Below are 18,467 nucleotides of genomic sequence, written 5' to 3' on the forward strand. Positions count from 1 at the left end.
ATCCTGAACTTCCCGTTTGAGTCGCCCCAGCTTCTGGACCAGCGGTTCGTAGTGGCAATTGTGCTCGAGGATAAGCACAGCTTGCGCTGCCGTGATGCCATCCGATGAATGGATAATTTCCGCGACTCGCCGCGACCAATGATGCGCCGACTCATCCGGGCGTTGCACGCAGTGTTGCAAGTCGACGATTGTCATCGGTCGTTTACAGGTTCCCCGGAAGTTTTTGATGAAACGCTCCTTTAACTCGGCCCAGGACTGGATAGAATTGGGGGGTAAATTTTTCAACCAAGTGCGTGCCGATCCCTCAAGCATCATGGTGAAATATCTGGCGCAAACCGCCTCGTTTACGTCGAGCATGTCCATGGCGATCTCATAGCCCTCGATCCAAGATGTTGGTTCGAGATCTGGTGTGTAATTAGGCACCTTTCTTGGTCCTTTGAAATCCTTGGGCATTCTTTCGTTTCGAAGGGCCAGGGACAAGCAGGGCACCCCAACTCGCCCTCCGGTCCCCGCGGGAGGAGTCTGAGCTTCTTGAGTGTTGGGTGGACCTCTGCCCGGCGGGTCCCGCTCGGGCGGGTTGTCCTGCGGGAGGTGTCGCGGGGCGCTGTTTACGGCTGGCTGATCCTCCGGCCAACCCCTGGTATAGCTCGCCTGGGGGTGGAGTGCAATCGCTCGGGGCTGTGTGAGAACTGCGCGTTTTGGACCACTGCCGTTTTCAACATCTCGATGGCGTTCCTTGCTTCGATCTCAACTGGGGTGTTGCCGTGGATCGGGAGAGACTCCAGATGGCGAGTTGCGGCAAGCACGTTATCCACCGGGTTAGAGAAGTGGCCTCGGGGGGTACGGAAACGAGGAATTTGACCCTCAGTCGGCTGAATCGGCGGGTTAGGAGGGCGGCCCATCCCTCCTGCTGGAGCGGCTCCCATCCCGGGTGTTTGGGGAGTGTCGAACAGGCGAGTCGGATTGAGATCATGGGGCAGGCGTCCCTGGTGCCTCCGCTGATGGATGGCGTCGGATGCGCGCTGCTGTCTTTCAAGCCGCCAATTGTCGGTGTTCAACCGCATCCTTTCGGCCGTAATCTGGGCCTGTCGAGTTTCCATCCTGGCGGACTCCGTCTCAGCATCCTGATGGGCCTTTGCCACCGCCTCCCTCAGTTTTGCTAACTCCGCATTTATCTCTTCTTGGTTCTCTGGCGTGAGGGGGGTTGACATTAGTCTTGTGATTTCCGCCGCTAAATCCACCAGGACTGCTGACGCACTTCTGGACGTCCCGCCGGTTCCATCGCCCCCGGCGGGGTTCTGTGCGGGTTGAGTCGCCCCAGCCATGTAGATGGCGATCTGGCGGCGGGTTCGATCGAGGATTTCCGGATCCATGGCTAATGACAAGCCCCCAAGACCGTCTCCGTGGAAGGACTGGATGGAATCGGAATCGCCCATTGATGACTCGTCGTCAGAGTTGATGGGGGTAACCTCCTGAGCCGCCGCGTGCTCTGGCTCCTCGGACCCCTGTGTGAAACCCACAAAGACCGGGCGGGTCAGATTCCGGGTTATGACTGGATGAACGTACCTGGCCGGCTCGACGATGTCGGAGGAGATGTCCGGCTCAGGAACGGATGACCCGATCATGCCGATGAAGACGTTGATCTTGCTGAAGGGGACCCTGTAGCCTGATTCGAGGGAATTTGCTGCAGGCCCCCATCGCCGGTTGTCGATGTAGGCTATGCCGCGTCGGCTCCAAGTCATGAGCGCCGCCGCATAACTCCCAGACCCTGGTAGGGCTCCCTTTGAGAACTCAACTCCACCGTGCGCAGGCCCCACGGTGGGCGCCAACTGTCATGGTTTTGTCACGGCAGATGTCCTCGTGAAAGGACTTAGTACTGAAGCCATCGCACCTTGGTGGCGACTCAGAGGGGCCGAACCTGGGTAAATCGCCGTGTCTCTCCCGCTTAACCCCTTTGAGTCGCCACCAAGGTGCGATGGCTTCAGTACTAAGTCCTTTCACGAGGACATCTGCCGTGACAAAACCACGACAGTTATTATTAATTTCTTGCATATTAGTAATTGATATTTACAATGCTAACACGATCTTAAAGTTTAGTTGGTTATTCCCTCAAAAGACAAGTTTAGTTGGTTAAATTACTTTCGTAGTACTTATCTTTGGATTCATTTTATAGGAGTGAGGTTGTGCAACGAGGGGCCATAGTGGGATTTACCAACAATGTGTAATAGGTAAATTTTCTGGAGGAGAAGTTTGAAACATAGGGCAAAAGGGACATTTCAGTTAATCAAGTCTTTGTATAAGTTTAGAGTATCTTGTTCTGGTCAAAAAATAAAGTGGAGCAAACAATTTTTGCACCGAATACATGCTTCATTGTTCACAAATGAAAGATATAAAAATAAATATTCTTTTGAATCAGTAAATATAGTATATTTTTAGAAGTACGAGATGGAAAATGACAGTAAGAAAGGACTGGAAGTCAAGACAGTACTTTGTCTTCTCACAAGTAGACTATGGTCGCGAAGAAAACGATAATTGCCGTGGGACAAGAAGCGGGAGAAAATCAGTTTATCAATGGCAATCACATACCATCATGTCAACAAATTTGTAAATTCAGACAATTATTCAACCGCTATGCTTTTTTTTTTTACTTCCGTGGCAACGCACGAGCATTAAACTAGTTTTTTCTAAGGGATGGATGAGAGGAGAATTTTCTTAGAGACAAATGGATTTTTTTTGAGCGGTGAGACAAATGGATGAGAGGAGGGTGCTGCTGCTGGAGTTGGGTGACGGGCCTAAGAATATGTAACGGGCCATGATTGGGCTGACTTGGGATGAGGTAATTCTTCCGATCTGATCAGACTTTTTTTTGCGAGGGATAGTAATCAAACTTCCCTAAAAAAAACTAGTAACAAACATATACTTAATGTCTCATGGTTGTACAATTTTTTGCGGAGTGTCTCATTGTTCTACTTATCCATTCTCAACCGTACTTATATTTCATTTTGTATTCATCAAATTATATTTGACTATTTTCCATGGTTATAAAAATCCTTTTTATGTGATATTTATAGAATAAAATTCGTAGTGTTATGCCTGGGATGGGCAACTTGTATGAATAGGCTATGTTTGTTCAGAAATTAATGAAGATGCCGTTCACCTGGTTGATGAAAAAAAAATACTCGGGATGGGCAATGCGAGTTGAAGTTCCTAGACTATTTTAAAAAAATAGCATTCAATTATTTGATAATTAGTATAAGAAGGTAATGCTTCCTAACATACTTGCACAAATTCATAAACAACGGTTCTTGCCATGTCAGATTTATTTTAAAACAAATTGTAACAGAGATATAGCAACAACTGTGCTTTTTATATTAAATTTAAAATGATATTGTAACAAACTCATAAACAATGGTTCATGTCGAAGTCACACCCGATAGATATAGCAACAACATCCCTCCATCCATCAACATATAGCTTTCTTTCCCTAGCTCCTTCGTGCACATCTCTAGCTAGCTAGTAACTAGGAGCAAAGTCAGAGCATAGAAGCCACTAATGAATTCATAACAAATGGTTCATATCAAAGTCACATGCGACAACAGAGTACAACTGCATTCATCAATCCACATACATCAACATGCGATAGACAAAAACATATCTGATCAGTTCCGTGCTTCTTGAACTCTAGCAATGCTGCAAGCACCCTGATCTTGCAAATGCTTATTACAACTGTCAGATCTCAGCGCCAAACGAGTTCCGAGGACGACTATGCTCATCTGGCTCAATACCCCATCGATCGGCTCTGCGCAAACATCACAAGAAAATTAATCAGACGACTCAGGTTGCTGACTTGCTATACAGATTCAGCAGTACTTTATGAAAAAGGAGAGCAAAATCTTCTTTTAGGCGCACGATTCGCCTCGCTAAATGCTTCTCTTGATTGAAGGCTTTATGAAATAATTACACGCCGCTTAGTTTTAGCAGTACAACGATAAATATCTCTCCTCAATTTAAGCCTTCGGAACACTAATTTGTGGATGGTGTATTTTAAGACGGGTGATGACGTGCCTTAGTAAAGTGCACATTCAGAACTGGGTTTGCTGTAAGTGCCATGTGAAGCAGGTTCGATTGTGGCGAAAATTTGACCCATTGCCCACAAATTGTTAGTGCTAAATAAGCATGGAAGAAAAACTGGGTACCCTAACTACTAACTATGCCTGATCTTACGAGGCTGATTGAAATCAAAAAGTTTGTGCGCACAAGTTGTTCTTGCCATGTCAGATTTATTTTGAAACAACATTGAAGATAAAATCATAGATGTGAACATGATCAAAAGAAATCTTTTTTGCCTCCTGATAAATTTACAAAAGATAAAAAACAGATAATACATGAGTTGCACCTGAATGGAATTAAATTTCGTCAGGTGGATGAAATAAGGTAAACTGGATCTGTAGGAGTATTACTTCTACACCTTGAGTGATTGAAAAGTATTCCTCAAAAATAATTGTTGTAATCTAGCATTTTAATGAGGCAGAATAACAGTTGATTCATATGCGATTGAAAGATCTGTTCTCATGTCAGATTATATCCAGAAGGCAATTGGAATAAACGAAAAAACAATCGCAATTATGTCCCAATGCTTGATTGGTTTTCTCACAAGCACAAGATAAATAACCACTACCAAATCGTGTAAACGAGAATGACTAACTGCAATAATGAACTGTTAAGCATTAGACAAGTATTGTGTACTAAATAGGATGTAATCGCAAGTTTACCACTTCATATTTTTGGTGCAGACAACAACGATGGTGGGAAGTTGGTATATATGTGCGCTCCATTCTTGGCAAACTCGAAAGGTTTAACACAAAACCTCTCAAGCTGGAAAGTATTGACATCTATTGAAATGCATTCCTCGTCTGGCACGCACCAAGGGTCTCCACACTTTGCTAGGAGCAAGTACCTCTCGGTGGCAGCTTTGATATAATGACGGTACCCAGAAGCTAGTGATATTGTCTTCTCCATATGCCATTGGGCAGAACTATGACCTTTATTCCTCCTAATGTAAAAACAGAGATCACCGCCAGTTTCATCACGGATACCAAACATGCCAAGACTGCCTTCTCCCGCCTCCACAATGGCTATATTCATAGTCCATTCTCCAGGTGGAAGATCAACAGTGGAGAACTCCATGCTTCGGGTGTCAAGCATGAGCAACTCTTTGTTAATTTTGTTGAGCTCCCAAAAGAAGCATCCATAAGCATAATGGCGCCTGGAAAATGTATATTGGATCAATGAGACCATGGTGAACTCGCCCACACTTTTCCACTTTCCAGTGCCTGAAGAGAAGATGAAGGCGGCGGCTACCACAGTTTTTCATGCCGTTTGGTAATGTGCCACCCAGATCACATTGAATGATGTCCCCACATCCACATCCTCGCCAACGATGAGGGGGACACCGAGGAAAGGCTCGCACCATGGATTGTTTACCATGTCCTGGTGCGCTACCAAAGCGGCAAGTTCTTGAGGTACTGCAGGAAGCATGATGTATCGCCGGTGCAAGGGGTCGCATACCGCAAGATCCGTGGATGCTTGGCGATGATTTCCCCAGGGGGCGTAGCGGAGGAGGACGCGGCCGTCGCGTATGTCCTGAACGAACCAATAACCGGGTCGACGATGGGGTGATGGGACGAAAGAGAAGGTGAAGTCGGCTTTGAAGGTGAGTGCGTGGGCGGCGGCCGTGGAGGGGTGGGGCGGTTGGGCTGGGTGGAACCCCCCTCCTCAAGGAGGACAAGAAATTGTGGGGTGTGGACGCCAAGGACACAACGGAGGAAGGATCGGTCGGTGACGAGGCGACGAAATTCGGTGCAGGCGGCGGAGATGCGGGCGAGATCTTCTATGGTGGCCAACCGGAGGAAGATCTCTGTCAGGAGATGCTCGGGGATATCCATCAGCGACAAGCCCACAACTTCGTTGTTCGCCATGGGCGAGGAGACGGGATATAGGAGGTCGGCGGGGGAGGAGGCAACCGCCCGAGGAGCTAGCCGCCGGTAGCCACTAACCAGGCGGGTGAATGCTGCCTTGAGACGATTGAGGATCGCCATCAGCGGTGAGGAAATTCTCTGCCGGCTGCGAGTGAGGTGGATTGGAGGAGGGAGAGTGGTTGGGTCGGAGGGGGCGGTCGCAGGAGTCGGCAGTCGGGAACCCTAGATGCGGCTGCGGTGTGAAGGGGCGGAGAGTGAATTGGGATGCTTTGCCGATGGAGTGGAGAGTGAAATTTTTGGTTTGTTTCTTTAGGGGAGAGCAATTTCCTCATTCTGCCCTAGAAATGTGTCCGTCATTGGACCTAGACCGTCCATCCACGTGTCTAATTTCCAGGCCCATAGAGTAATATCCTTCCAAATATCAGCACAATTAATATTTTACTTAATATATGAACGTGTAATTAATACCCTACCAAATATCAATCCATAATTAATACCTTACCAAATATCAACGTGTAATTAATATCCTACCTAATATATGTGTTCACGGACATGCACATGATTAGTACCTAACATTCTAAAAAATAAACTTCTAACCCCCGGGGGTTATGAGGCTTTAGGATTTTCGGTTCCTGCTCGCCACTACACTAGCATTGAGCTTTCTTTAATCATGTAAGTATGTCTACAACTGGGATCCCCAAACTGACCTGTGGACTGCGTGGTTAGAAAATCATGACTCGGACGGAGTCCTCAAACAGGTCGTACACGCTCGGGCTGATTGGTACCCTTCAAACCCAACCCAAAGCTGGGGCGGGTATGGGGAGGCTCAGACGTGTTGAGGCGCATCCATCACGTCGAACCGGCCCACCCTAGCGACCCCAACCTCACATAAATCCGCACCCTGAACCCTAGACCGGAGTCATCGCTCACTCTCCACTCCACTTTTCTTTATCGACTCCAGTGCCCTCCCCTTTCGATCTAAGAAGAGCGACAACACCAATTCAATGCTCGGTGACGGATCTGTTGCTGACTGGTAATTGATGATACGCAACGTAGAGCGGAACAACGGGAAGGAGCTTGCATTGCGTTCCACCGTCATGGTTGGACCGGGGTGGCAGCAAAAGCTATGGATCCACACCCACCCCCAGCTGCATGGCGCCGTAGTGCATGATGACACTGGACAGTTGCCTCTGCTCCCCGGTCAACCACCCATCGCACCACCCTTCGCCTTCTTTGTCTGCTCTGGAGGGCATCCCCCGCCACCACTGGGTCATCGTGCCTGCGTCGGCACAGATGCAGAGGAGGACGCCTGAATCTGAGGCGCGAGCCACACACCACGAGCGGCAATGGACGAGGGAGAGGGTAGCAGTAGTGGTGATGTTGTCCATGCGCAGGTGGATCTAGAGGAGCATCTCCTCGTGATGGTCCTCCTGTGCATTCCTTGGGACGGAGGAGAACGACACACGGCGGCTCTGGCACAAAAATGCATGTTATCGAGCAGATAGAGGGCAAGGCTAAGGTGGATGCAGCGGCAAAGGTGAACGTGTCTGACTGGCAAAGGCGTCAAAGTATGGCCGACGTCATCTCCTCCGCCTCTGACCTGACCAACGACTCACACGGCTCCAGCTCCAACGATGATGGCCCTCCCGCCGTTGATGCCAACACAGAGGGGTACAACCACACTGACAACCGCAAGGGGAAGGGTCCAGTGAGGAAATGGTGAATTTCTGGGCCTTTATATATCTCGGTTTTATCTACTTTTTAGTATGAATTAGTATTGTCGGACGATGAACTATGATCTTTTGGTTGTGATGGAGGTAAATCTTGTAGACTCGAGGTCGAGATTGCACGCTAAGGGTCTATGTATGATGGTTCGGGCTCTCTGAAGAGATAACACCCTACATCTTGTTTGTGTTTATTGCGTTGGAGTAAGTAATGTGGCCCATTCGAGAACCGACAAAGGGGCTCGGCCCACCAGGCCGCTAAACAGCGTGGGGAGAGGTCCCCCAATCGGGACATCGTAAGTAGCCCTTGAACCTTTCTTCAGCATACCTCTCTTCATCCAAGCTTCCATTCGTTATGGATCGTCGGTCTTGAAAACTGGTTCAACGAAACTTTTCTTGGTAGTCAAGTCTTTAATGTCGTACCGCATCTGAGGCGACAAAAACTATTCCAGTCTCTGACATATGTTGGAATGTGGTTAACGAAACTGTGCATCGAAATATTCCTGGGTAGTTGTTCCTTAGGTGCATAGTATTTCCCGCGCTTATGGCGTGATGACTATCTGACCTGGTTCAAACGACATAGACCGATATTATCCACCAAATAGAGATGCCTAGCAGTACTCCCCTAATAGTAATTTCGGTATACACTTTCAACTTTATGGTCAATTCTGTACTAGAATTACTACATTTTCTAAACAATAAGTATGCTACATTTGGGAAGTTAGGGACTTTCTAGTACTTCAAAACCTTGGCATACTGTTATATGCAAATAAAATCTTCACAGCTGCAGGCGAGTTATTTTTCGTTCCAATTGTTTATTTATTTATTTCACTCTCTTCTCTTTATATATATATTAATCAATCTTTTCTATGTCAGTTCGTCGCTCAAGTCTATATCATCAGTTCTATTTAGACATCTTTTTCATGTCAGTTTAGAAGTGATACTAACTTCTCTCTTTCTTCGGTCCCTCAGTGTTGTTCGGTCAGTAATCTCTGTCCTTAGTCTATTAGTCTCTTTTTATTTAGTTTTCGTTCTCTCTTCAATGTTTACTCTAGTTACTCACACTTTTTCATTAGTCACTCTCTTCTGTTTGTATATATTAATCAATCTTTTTTATGTCAGTTCGTCGCTCAAGTCTATATCATCAGTTCTGTATATACAACCTTTTCGTGTCAGTTTAAAAGTGATACTAACTTCTCTCTTTCGTCGGTCCTTCGATGTTGTTCAGTCACTAATCTCTGTCCCCAGTCTCTTCAGTCTCCTTTTCTTTTGTTATCATTTTCTCTTCAATGTTTACTCTAGTTCCTCACACTTTTTCATTAGTCACCTTTATTATGTCTTCTCATTTGTAATCACTACCGGAATAACCGTTGACGCCGCCGGCCTAATCGATGCCGACGCCCCCGAAGAAACCGTCGGCGTACCTCCCACTTTGCCTACGGCCGCCGTCGGCGTATGATGTCCTCATTCTACTTTCTACTTCAATACGCCTTTTCCCTATGTCATTGTAAGTAATTTTTTAATCTTAACTATTCTGGTTATTATTAAGAGATAAGGGATGTGTGTTCAGTTTTTCATTCATTCAGTCCACTGAGTCCATTTTTTTCATTCTAATTCTTCACTTTAGTTCATTTCTTTTTTCCATTATTCAGTCTTTTTTCTAACTTTTCTTCATTATCTATTCTTCCATCTCCCTTTCTTGCACTAGTGGAAAACGGGCCTTTGGCCGGGACCCTTTAGTCCCGGCCTGCCTCTGGGCCGGGACTAAAGGCCCGACCACGTCGCCCCAATTCTCAATGCCTCCCTCGAGGCTTTAGTCCCGGCCCGTAAGGAGCCTTTAGTCCCGGTTCGTGTCCCAAACTGGGACTAAAGGGCTACCCGGTGGGCAGCCCGCATGTGCGCCACCTTTAGTCCCGGTTTGTGTCTCAAACCGGGACTAAAGTCCTCTGCCTATATATAGCACAGCCCCCCTCTCCCCTCTTCCTTGCATTTTTCTTGGATGGAAGAGTGTGGGTGTGTGCTAGCTCTCCATTTTTTTAGATGCATTAGAGGTGTTTGTTGAAATGTGTGTTAGAGCGATGCCGCTTCAGTTCACCGAACACAACTACGATATGAGATGGCCGAGCCACGCTTAAACCTCTTCCTCTTTATTTCTACTTATTCGAAAAGGTTAGCAACTATATTTCCTCGTTTAGACCGTGCGGTACTAATTTTTAGGATCGTGATTGTATTTGATATACTGTCGTATAACACAGATGAGCCATCCGTGAATGTACGGCGATCGACGCACAACCGCTTACAGAGAAGGCGTGCATTCTTTTCGAGATGCAGCCGATGGGAACAAGCATGGTGGTGGCTATATGTTTTGTCCATGTGTTGAATGTCGGAATGAGAAGGATTACACTTCCTCAAGAGTCATTCAGAGCCACCTGCTTCGGTTTGGTTTTATGTCGGGCTATAATGTTTGGACCAAGCACGGAGAAAGAGGGGTTATGATGGAAGACGACGATGAAGAAGAAGAGAACGATGATGACAACTACCGATCTATGTTCCCTGAGTATGCTGATACCGCAATGGAAGACAATGAAGAAGAAGATCAAGATGAAGAACGGGAACCAGATGAGCCCGCTGGTGATCTTGGCCGGGTCATTTCTGATGCACGGCGAGGTTGTGACACAGAAAAGGAGATTTGCAGTTCGAGCAGATGTTACAGGACCACAACAAATTGTTGTACCCAACTTGTGAAGATGGCCAGAAGAAGCTGGGTAGCACACTGGAATTGCTGAAGTGGAAGGCAGAAACCGGTGTGACTGACTCGTCATTCGAAAAGTTGCTGGTACTGATGAAGAATATGCTTCCAAGAAAGAACGAATTGCCCGCCAGCACGTACGAAGCAAAGAAGCTTGTCTGCCCTCTAGGATTAGACGTGTAGAAGATACATGCATGCCCTAATGACTGCATCCTCTACCGCGGTGAGAAGTACGAGAATATGGATAAATGCCCGGTATGCACTGCATTGCGGTATAAGATCAGAAAAGATGACCCTGGTGATATTGAGGGCGAGCCACCCAGGAAGAGGTTTCCTGCCAAGGTGATGTGGCATGCTCCTATAATACCATGGGGAAGCCTGTCATCCGTACTGGTGCTGAAGTATTTGATATGGTCAAAGATTTAAAAGTAATCTTTGGAAAGGGTCCTGGAAGCCAACCTGTTCCTAACGGCCCTGATAAGCGCGTACCCATGTGGAAGAAGAAATCTATATTTTGGGAGCTACCCTACTGGGAAGTCCATGAGGTCCGCTCGGCAATCGACGTGATGCACCTGACGAAGAATCTCGGCGTGAATATTCTAGGCTTCCTGGGCTTGTATGGGAAGTCAAAAGATACACCGGAAGCACGGGAGGACCAGGAACGTCATAAAGGAAGAGATGGCATGCATCCAGGGCAGTTTCAAGGGCGTGCCAGCTACGCTCTTACTAAGGAAGAGAAGGGAATCTTCTTTGAAGTCCTTTTCAGTATCAAGGTCCCGACTGGCTTCTCGTCGAATATAAAGGGAATCATAAATATGAAAGGCAAAAAATTCCAAAACCTAAAGTCTCATGACTGCCACGTGCTTATGACGCAATTGCTTCCGGTTGCATTGAGGGGAATTCTACCGGAAAATGTTCGCCTGGCAATTGTGAAGGTATGTGCATTCCTCAATGCAATTTCTCAGAAGGTAATCGATCGAGAAAGTCTATCAGGGTTACAGATTGATGTGGTCCAATGTCTGGTCAGCTTTGAGTTGTTGTTCCCGCCATCCTTTTTCAATATAATGACACACCTCCTAGTTCACCTAGTCGAAGAGATTAGAATTCTCGGTCCTGTGTTTCTACACAATATGTTCCCCTTCGAGAGGTTCATGGGAGTCTTAAATAAATATGTTTGTAGCCGTGCTAGGCCAGAAGGAAGCATCTCCAAGGGCTATGGAACAGAGGAGGTCATTGAGTTTTGTGTGGACTTTCTTCCTGACCTTAAGCCGATTGGTGTTTCTGAATCTCGGTATGAGGGTAGGCTGACAGGAAAAGGCACACTAGGAAGGAAAGCAAAATTATGTATGGACGGACATTCTGTCTCTCAATCACACTACACAGTTCTACACAATTCCACCGTGGTGGCTCCGTATATCATGAGACACAAGAATATTCTACGCTCCGAAAACCCGGGGAAGGCTGACTCTTGTATTAAAGGGGAACACGAGAAGACTTTCGGCAGTTGGTTGGAGACACATCTCATGAATGACGACACCGTTGGAGATCAGCTGTACTGTTTGGCCAGGCCACCATCTTCGACTATATGTACTTTCCATGGGTATGAGATAAATGGGAATACATTTTACACGGTTGCCCAAGATAAAAAGAGCACCATCAAAATAGTGGTGTCCGCTTTGATGCAACAGACGAGAATGGGCACTGTTTGGAAACATATTACGGGTACATAGAGGAGATATGGGAACTTGACTATGGACCTACTTTTAAAATCCCTTTTGTTTCGGTGCAAATGGGTGAAGCTGACAGGAGGCGGGGTAGTTGTAGACCAAAAGTACGACATGACAACAGTGGATCTCAACAATCTTGCGTACATGGACGAACCACTTGTCCTAGCCAATGATGTCGCTCAGGTTTTCTATGTGAAGGACATGTCTACAAAAACGAGAAAAAGAAATCAGCAAAAGAAGATATCGTCCGATGAGCCAAAACGCCACATAGTTCTTTCAAGGAAAAGAAACATCGTTGGAGTAGATGACAAGACAGACATGTCAGAAGATTATAATAAGTTTCATGAAATTCCGCCCTTCAAAGTGAAAACTGACCCAAGCATCCTACTGAATGATGAAGATTCTCCATGGCTACGACCCAGAAGAAAACAAAAATAATAGATAGGAATATTGGTGCAATAATGTAATAATGTATTAAACCTTTTATGTAATGCATGTATGGAATGTACTAAATTTCAAACACTTTTCATTTTCATAGTTTTGTCAAATTCTCAAATACGCAAAAAGAATTTTAATAAACCTTTGTAAAAGATGAGTTCTCGTTCGAAACGCTGATACTTCTAGAGAGATTGTTCGTTTTGTACACGAAGTGCATCCAGTTTTTGTCGTAGCCCTCTCAACTTTTTAACACATGCTATGTGGGTGAAATGATGATAGCATGTCAACTTTCAACATTTTCAGATTTCATTTGTAGTGCTTTTCAATTTCAGGGTCAACTAGCTAAAAAAAAGTAAATGCACGAAGAATACCAAATGAAGTCAAAAGTTGTTGAAATTTTGTGATGTGCCTTTGAATGGTGCATTTTGAACACACAAAAAGTATGGAGTTCAAATAAGTTCGAAAAAATGAAATTCCTTTGTAAGAGATGATTTCTCGTTCGAAACCGTGATACTTCGAGAGAGATTGTCCGTTTTGCACACGAAGTGCATCCGGTTTTTGTCGTAGCCCTCTCAACTTTTTAACACATGCTATGTGGGTGAAATGATGATAGCATGCCAACTTTCATCATTTTCAGATTTCATTTGTAGTGCTTTTCAATTTCAGGGTCAACTAGCTCAAAAAAAAGTAAATGCACGAAGAATACCAAATGAAGTCCGAAATTGTTGAAATTTTGTGATGTGCCTTTGAATGGTGCATTTTGAACACACAAAAAGTATGGAGTTCAAATAAGTTCAAAAAATTGAAATCCCTTTGTAAGAGATGAGTTCTCGTTCGAAACCCTCATACTTCGAGAGAGATTGTCCGTTTTGTACACGAAGTGCATCCAGATTTTGTCGTAGACCTCTCAACTTTTTAACACATGCTATGTGGGTGAAATTATGATAGCATTCCAACTTTCAACACTTTCAGAGTTCATTTGTAGTACTTTTCAATTTCAGGGTCAACTAGCTCAAAAAAAAGTAAATGCACGAAGAATACCAAATGAAGTCAGAAATTGTTGAAATTTTATGATTTGGCTTTGAATGGTGCATTTTAAACACACAAAAAGTATGGAGTTCAAATAAGTTCAAAAAATAAAATCCCTTTGTGAGAGATGAGTTCTCGTTCGAAACCGTGATACTTCGAGAGAGATTGTCCGTTTTATACACGAAGTGCATCCAGTTTTTGTCGTAGCCCTCTCAACTTTTTAACGCATGCTATGTGGGTGAAATGATGATAGCATGCCAACTTTCAACATTTTCAGAGTTCATTGGTAGTGCTTTTCAATATGAGGGACAACTAGCTCAAAACAAATAGGTAAATGCACGAAGAATACCAAATGAAGTCAGAAATTGTTGAAATTTTGTGATGTGCCTTTGAATGGTGCATTTTGAACACACAAAAAGTATGGAGTTCAAATAATATCAAAAAAATGAAATCCCTTTGTAAGAGATGAGTTCTCGTTCGAAACCGTGATACTTCGAGAGAGATTGTCCGTTTTGTACACGAAGTGCATCCAGTTTTTGTCGTAGCCCTCTCAACTTTTTAACACATTCTATGTGGGTGCAATGATGATAGCATGCCAACTTTCAACATTTTAAGAGTTCATTTGTAGTGCTTTTCAATTTCAGGGTCAACTAGCTCAAAAAAAAGTAAATGCACGAAGAATACCAAATGAAGTCAGAAATTGTTGAAATTTTGTGATGTGCCTTTGAATGGTGCATTTTGAACACACAAAAAGTATGGAGTTCAAATAAGTTCAAAAAAATGAAATCCCTTTGTAAGAGATGAGTTCTCGTTCGAAACCCTGATACTTCGAGAGAGATTGTCCGTCTTGTACACGAAGTGCATCCAGTTTTTGTCGTAGACCTCTCAACTTTTTAACACATGCTATGTGGGTGAAATGATGATAACATGCCAACTTTCAACACTTTCAGAGTTCATTTGTAGTGCTTTTCAATTTCAGGGTCAACTAGCTCAAAAAAAAAAGTAAATGCACGAAGAATACCAAATGAAGTCAGAAATTGTTGAAATTTTGTGATGTGCCTTTGAATGGTGCATTTTGAACACAAAAAAAGTATGGAGTTCAAATAAGTTCAAAAAAATGAAATCACTTTGTAAGAGATGAGTTCTCGTTCGAAACCTTGAAACTTCGAGAGAGATTGTCCGTCTTGTACACGAAGTGCATCCAGTTTTTATCGTAGACCTCTCAAATTTTTAACACATGCTATGTGGGTGAAATGATGGTAGCATGCCAACTTTCAACACTTTCAGAGTTCATTTGTAGTGCTTTTCAATTTCAGGGTCAACTAGCTCAAAAAAACAAGTAAATGCACGAAGAATACCAAATGAAGTCAGAAATTGTTGAAATTTTGTGATGTGCCTTTGAATGGTGCGTTTTGAACACACAAAAAGTATGGAGTTCAAATAAGTTCAAAAAAATGAAATCCCTTTGTAAGAGATGAGTTCTCGTTCGAAACCGTGATACTTCGAGAGAGATTGTCCGTTTTGTACACGAAGTGCATCCAGTTTTTGTCGTAGCCCTCTCAACTTTTTAACACATGCTATGTGGGTGAAATGATGATAGCATGCCAACTTTCAACATTTTCAAAGTTCATTTGTAGTGCTTTTCAATTTCAGGGTCAACTAGCTCAAAAAAAAGTAAATGCATGAAGAATACCAAATGAAGTCAGAAATTGTTGAAATTTTGTCACGTGCCTTGGAATGGTGCATTTTGAACACACAAAATGTATGGAGTTCAAATAAGTTCAAAAAAATGAAATCTCTTTGTAAGAGATGAGTTCTCGTTCGAAACCCTGATACTTCGAGAGAGATTGTCCGTTTTATACACGAAGTGCATCCAGTTTTTGTCGTAGCCCTCTCAACTTTTTAACACATGCTATGTGGGTGAAATGATGATAGCATGCCAACTTTCAACATTTTCAGAGTTCATTTGTAGTGCTTTTCAATTTCAGGGACAACTAGCTCAAAAAAAAGGTAAATGCACGAAGAATACCAAATGAAGTCAGAAATTGTTGAAATTTTGTGATGTGCCTTTGAATGGTGCATTTTAAACACACAAAAAGTATGGAGTTCAAATAAGTTCAAAAAAAATGAAATCCCTTTGTAAGAGATGAGTTCTCGTTCGAAACCCTGATACTTCGAGAGAGATTGTCCGTTTTGTACACGAAGTGCATACGGTTTTTGTCGTAGCCCTCTCAACTTTTTAACACATGCTATGTGGGTGAAATGATGATAGCATGCCAACTTTCAACATTTTCAGAGTTCATTTGTAGTGCTTTTCAATTTAAGGGTCAACTAGCTCAAAAAAATAAGTAAATGCACGAAGAATACCAAATGAAGTAAGAAATTGTTGAACTTTTGTGATGTGTCTTTGAATGGTGCATTTTGAACACACAAAAAGTATGGAGTTCAAATAAGTTCGAAAAAATGAAATTCCTTTGTAAGAGATGATTTCTCGTTCGAAACCGTGATACTTCGAGAGAGATTGTCCGTTTTGCACACGAAGTGCATACGGTTTTTGTCGTAGCCCTCTCAACTTTTTAACACATGCTATGTGGGTGAAATGATGATAGCATGCCAACTTTCAACATTTTCAGAGTTCATTTGTAGTGCTTTTCAATTTCAGGGTCAACTAGCTCAAAAAAAAAAGTAAATGCACGAAGAATACCAAATGAAGTCCGAAATTGTTGAAATTTTGTGATGTGCCCTTGAATGGTGCATTTTGAACACACCAAAAGTATGGAGTTCAAATAAGTTCAAAAAATTGAAATCCCTTTGTAAGAGATGAGTTCTCGTTCGAAACCCTGATACTTCGAGAGAGATTGTCCGTCTTGTACACGAAGTGCATCCTGTTTTTGTCGTAGACCTCTCAACTTTTTAACACATGCTATGTGGGTGAAATGATGATATCATGCCAACTTTCAACACTTTCAGAGTTCATTTGTAGTGCTTTTCAATTTCAGGGTCAACTAGCTCAAAAAAAATAAGTAAATGCACGAAGAATACCAAATGAAGTCAGAAATTGTTGAAATTTTGTGATGTGCCTTTGAATGGTGCATTTTGAACACACAAAAAGTATGGAGTTCAAATAAGTGCAAAAAAATGAAATCCCTTTGTAAGAGATGAGTTCTCGTTTGAAACCCTGATACTTCGAGAGAGATTGTCCGTGTACTCGTTAATCCGGATGACACTGTCTGTCAGAAGGTGAATTCTTGAGAAATTCGCCGTGTACTCGTGTTTCCTTTCTGTCAACAACATGTCAAGTACTTTGGTTTAGACAGTCTTCATTTTGATTCAGCGTCTTGTACGTCTCAATGCAGATTGTTGTTCACAAGGATGGCCCAAGAGGAAACCACTTCCGTCGTGCTGGACCTCGCTAAAGGGTATACCACGCCGTTTTTATGCTGACAAAAGAGAAGGATTGTTCTCTAACCTCTTTGTCTCCATCTGGTCTATTTTGAACCTGACAAGGTCCATGCATGTATTGTCACCCGTGGAGGACTCTGCCCTGGGCTTAATACTGTAATTAGGGAAATTGTATGCGGCTTATCTGACATGTACGGTGTCACCAAGATACTTGGGATTCAGGTAAGTCGCTTCTCATTACATTGCATCACAAATTTCAGTACCAAGAAGCTATTCCCCCTGGATTATATTGCTTCTTTCTATTTCCTGGAATTTATACACTTACATTGTTTCTGTTACAACTGTCCAATCACATCAACCTGATATCTAGGAAGATGCATCACGCCAAAACCAAGTATGGATAATGGATATCTATGTCAGTTTGAGGATTTAATATTTTGACTTAGTGCCAGAAAAAATTCTACCAAATTTGTTACGTTGATTATGCTGTACATCAATAGCAGATTCTTTTCACTTACAAACTGCGTTACAGTAAGTTTTTGATGTGTGGGATTAGGAATCATAGGAAAAAAAATAACAATGGCCTCACAAGAAACTGAGATCAATATTACATTGGTTCTGTCTTCTAATATTATGATTATTTCTGTGTAGGGTGGTTATAGAGGTTTCTACGCTCGCAACACCATTGACTTGACCCCCAAGAGTGTAAATGACATTCACAAAAGGGGCGGAACTATTCTTGGCTCATCACGAGGAGGACACGACACCATGAAGATTGTTGATAGCATTCAGTACCGTGGCATAAATCAGGTGAACTAAAGAAAAAACACCATTTATACTATTTTTCCGGGCTTGATGGAGTGATTAGGGACATAGATGATGGGTCCCGGCCATCTCCAGTTGTGATGGAACAGTGCCAAGAGGCCATGTCTTGTATGTACTACTTGCTGCAGGTTACCCTTCTAAGTTTACAGGACTTGATAAGGCATCAACTGTCTTTGAGAGTGCAGTTAGGACGATACTGACTGTTCTAAAGTCATCTGCCTTTTCGAGGGATTGTCTGGTGGCCTCTGGAGTCAGCTTCTGTGCTGCAATTCAGGTTTTCATAAGTCCCGTGAAGATTTCCTGGTTTATTTCTCAAGGGCTCTTTGGTATCTTTCCTGACCATGAAGATATAAAGGATCTAGCTGTACATGATGCACTTTCTGATTTTCATCTAAGTGAAGAAATCAGAGATCTCTCGGTTTTGAGTAGACTATGTTTGCTTAGAGGAATTTTGACGGCTATTCCAAGGAAAGCACTCAATGTGCGCCAGCTTCATTCAAATGGATCTTTATGGACTGTATTGTATGATGGGATTTAACCTAAGCTTTGCATGCACCGTGAGAACCCCATTGACAGGCACTTCAATTTCCATGCT

The 18,467-nt window shown here is 43.5% G+C and overlaps 1 protein-coding gene and 1 long non-coding RNA gene across 2 annotated transcripts in view; one reads left to right on the forward strand and one right to left on the reverse strand.

Annotated features, from left to right (window-relative positions):
- The window catches only part of LOC123409523 (histone H4-like), a 94,608-nt gene that overhangs the window by 17,115 nt on the left and 59,026 nt on the right, over positions 1-18,467 (forward strand). The window lies entirely within an intron of this gene.
- LOC123413145 lies at positions 3,554-5,362 on the reverse strand. The gene is made up of 2 exons (XR_006613681.1): positions 4,773-5,362; positions 3,554-3,799 (listed from the first exon to the last, which is right to left on the reverse strand). It is a non-coding gene; the product is annotated as an uncharacterized LOC123413145 (long non-coding RNA).

The sequence above is a fragment of the Hordeum vulgare genome, chromosome 7H (genome assembly GCF_904849725.1).
Source record: "Hordeum vulgare subsp. vulgare chromosome 7H, MorexV3_pseudomolecules_assembly, whole genome shotgun sequence".
Classification (NCBI taxonomy): Eukaryota; Viridiplantae; Streptophyta; class Magnoliopsida; order Poales; family Poaceae; genus Hordeum; species Hordeum vulgare.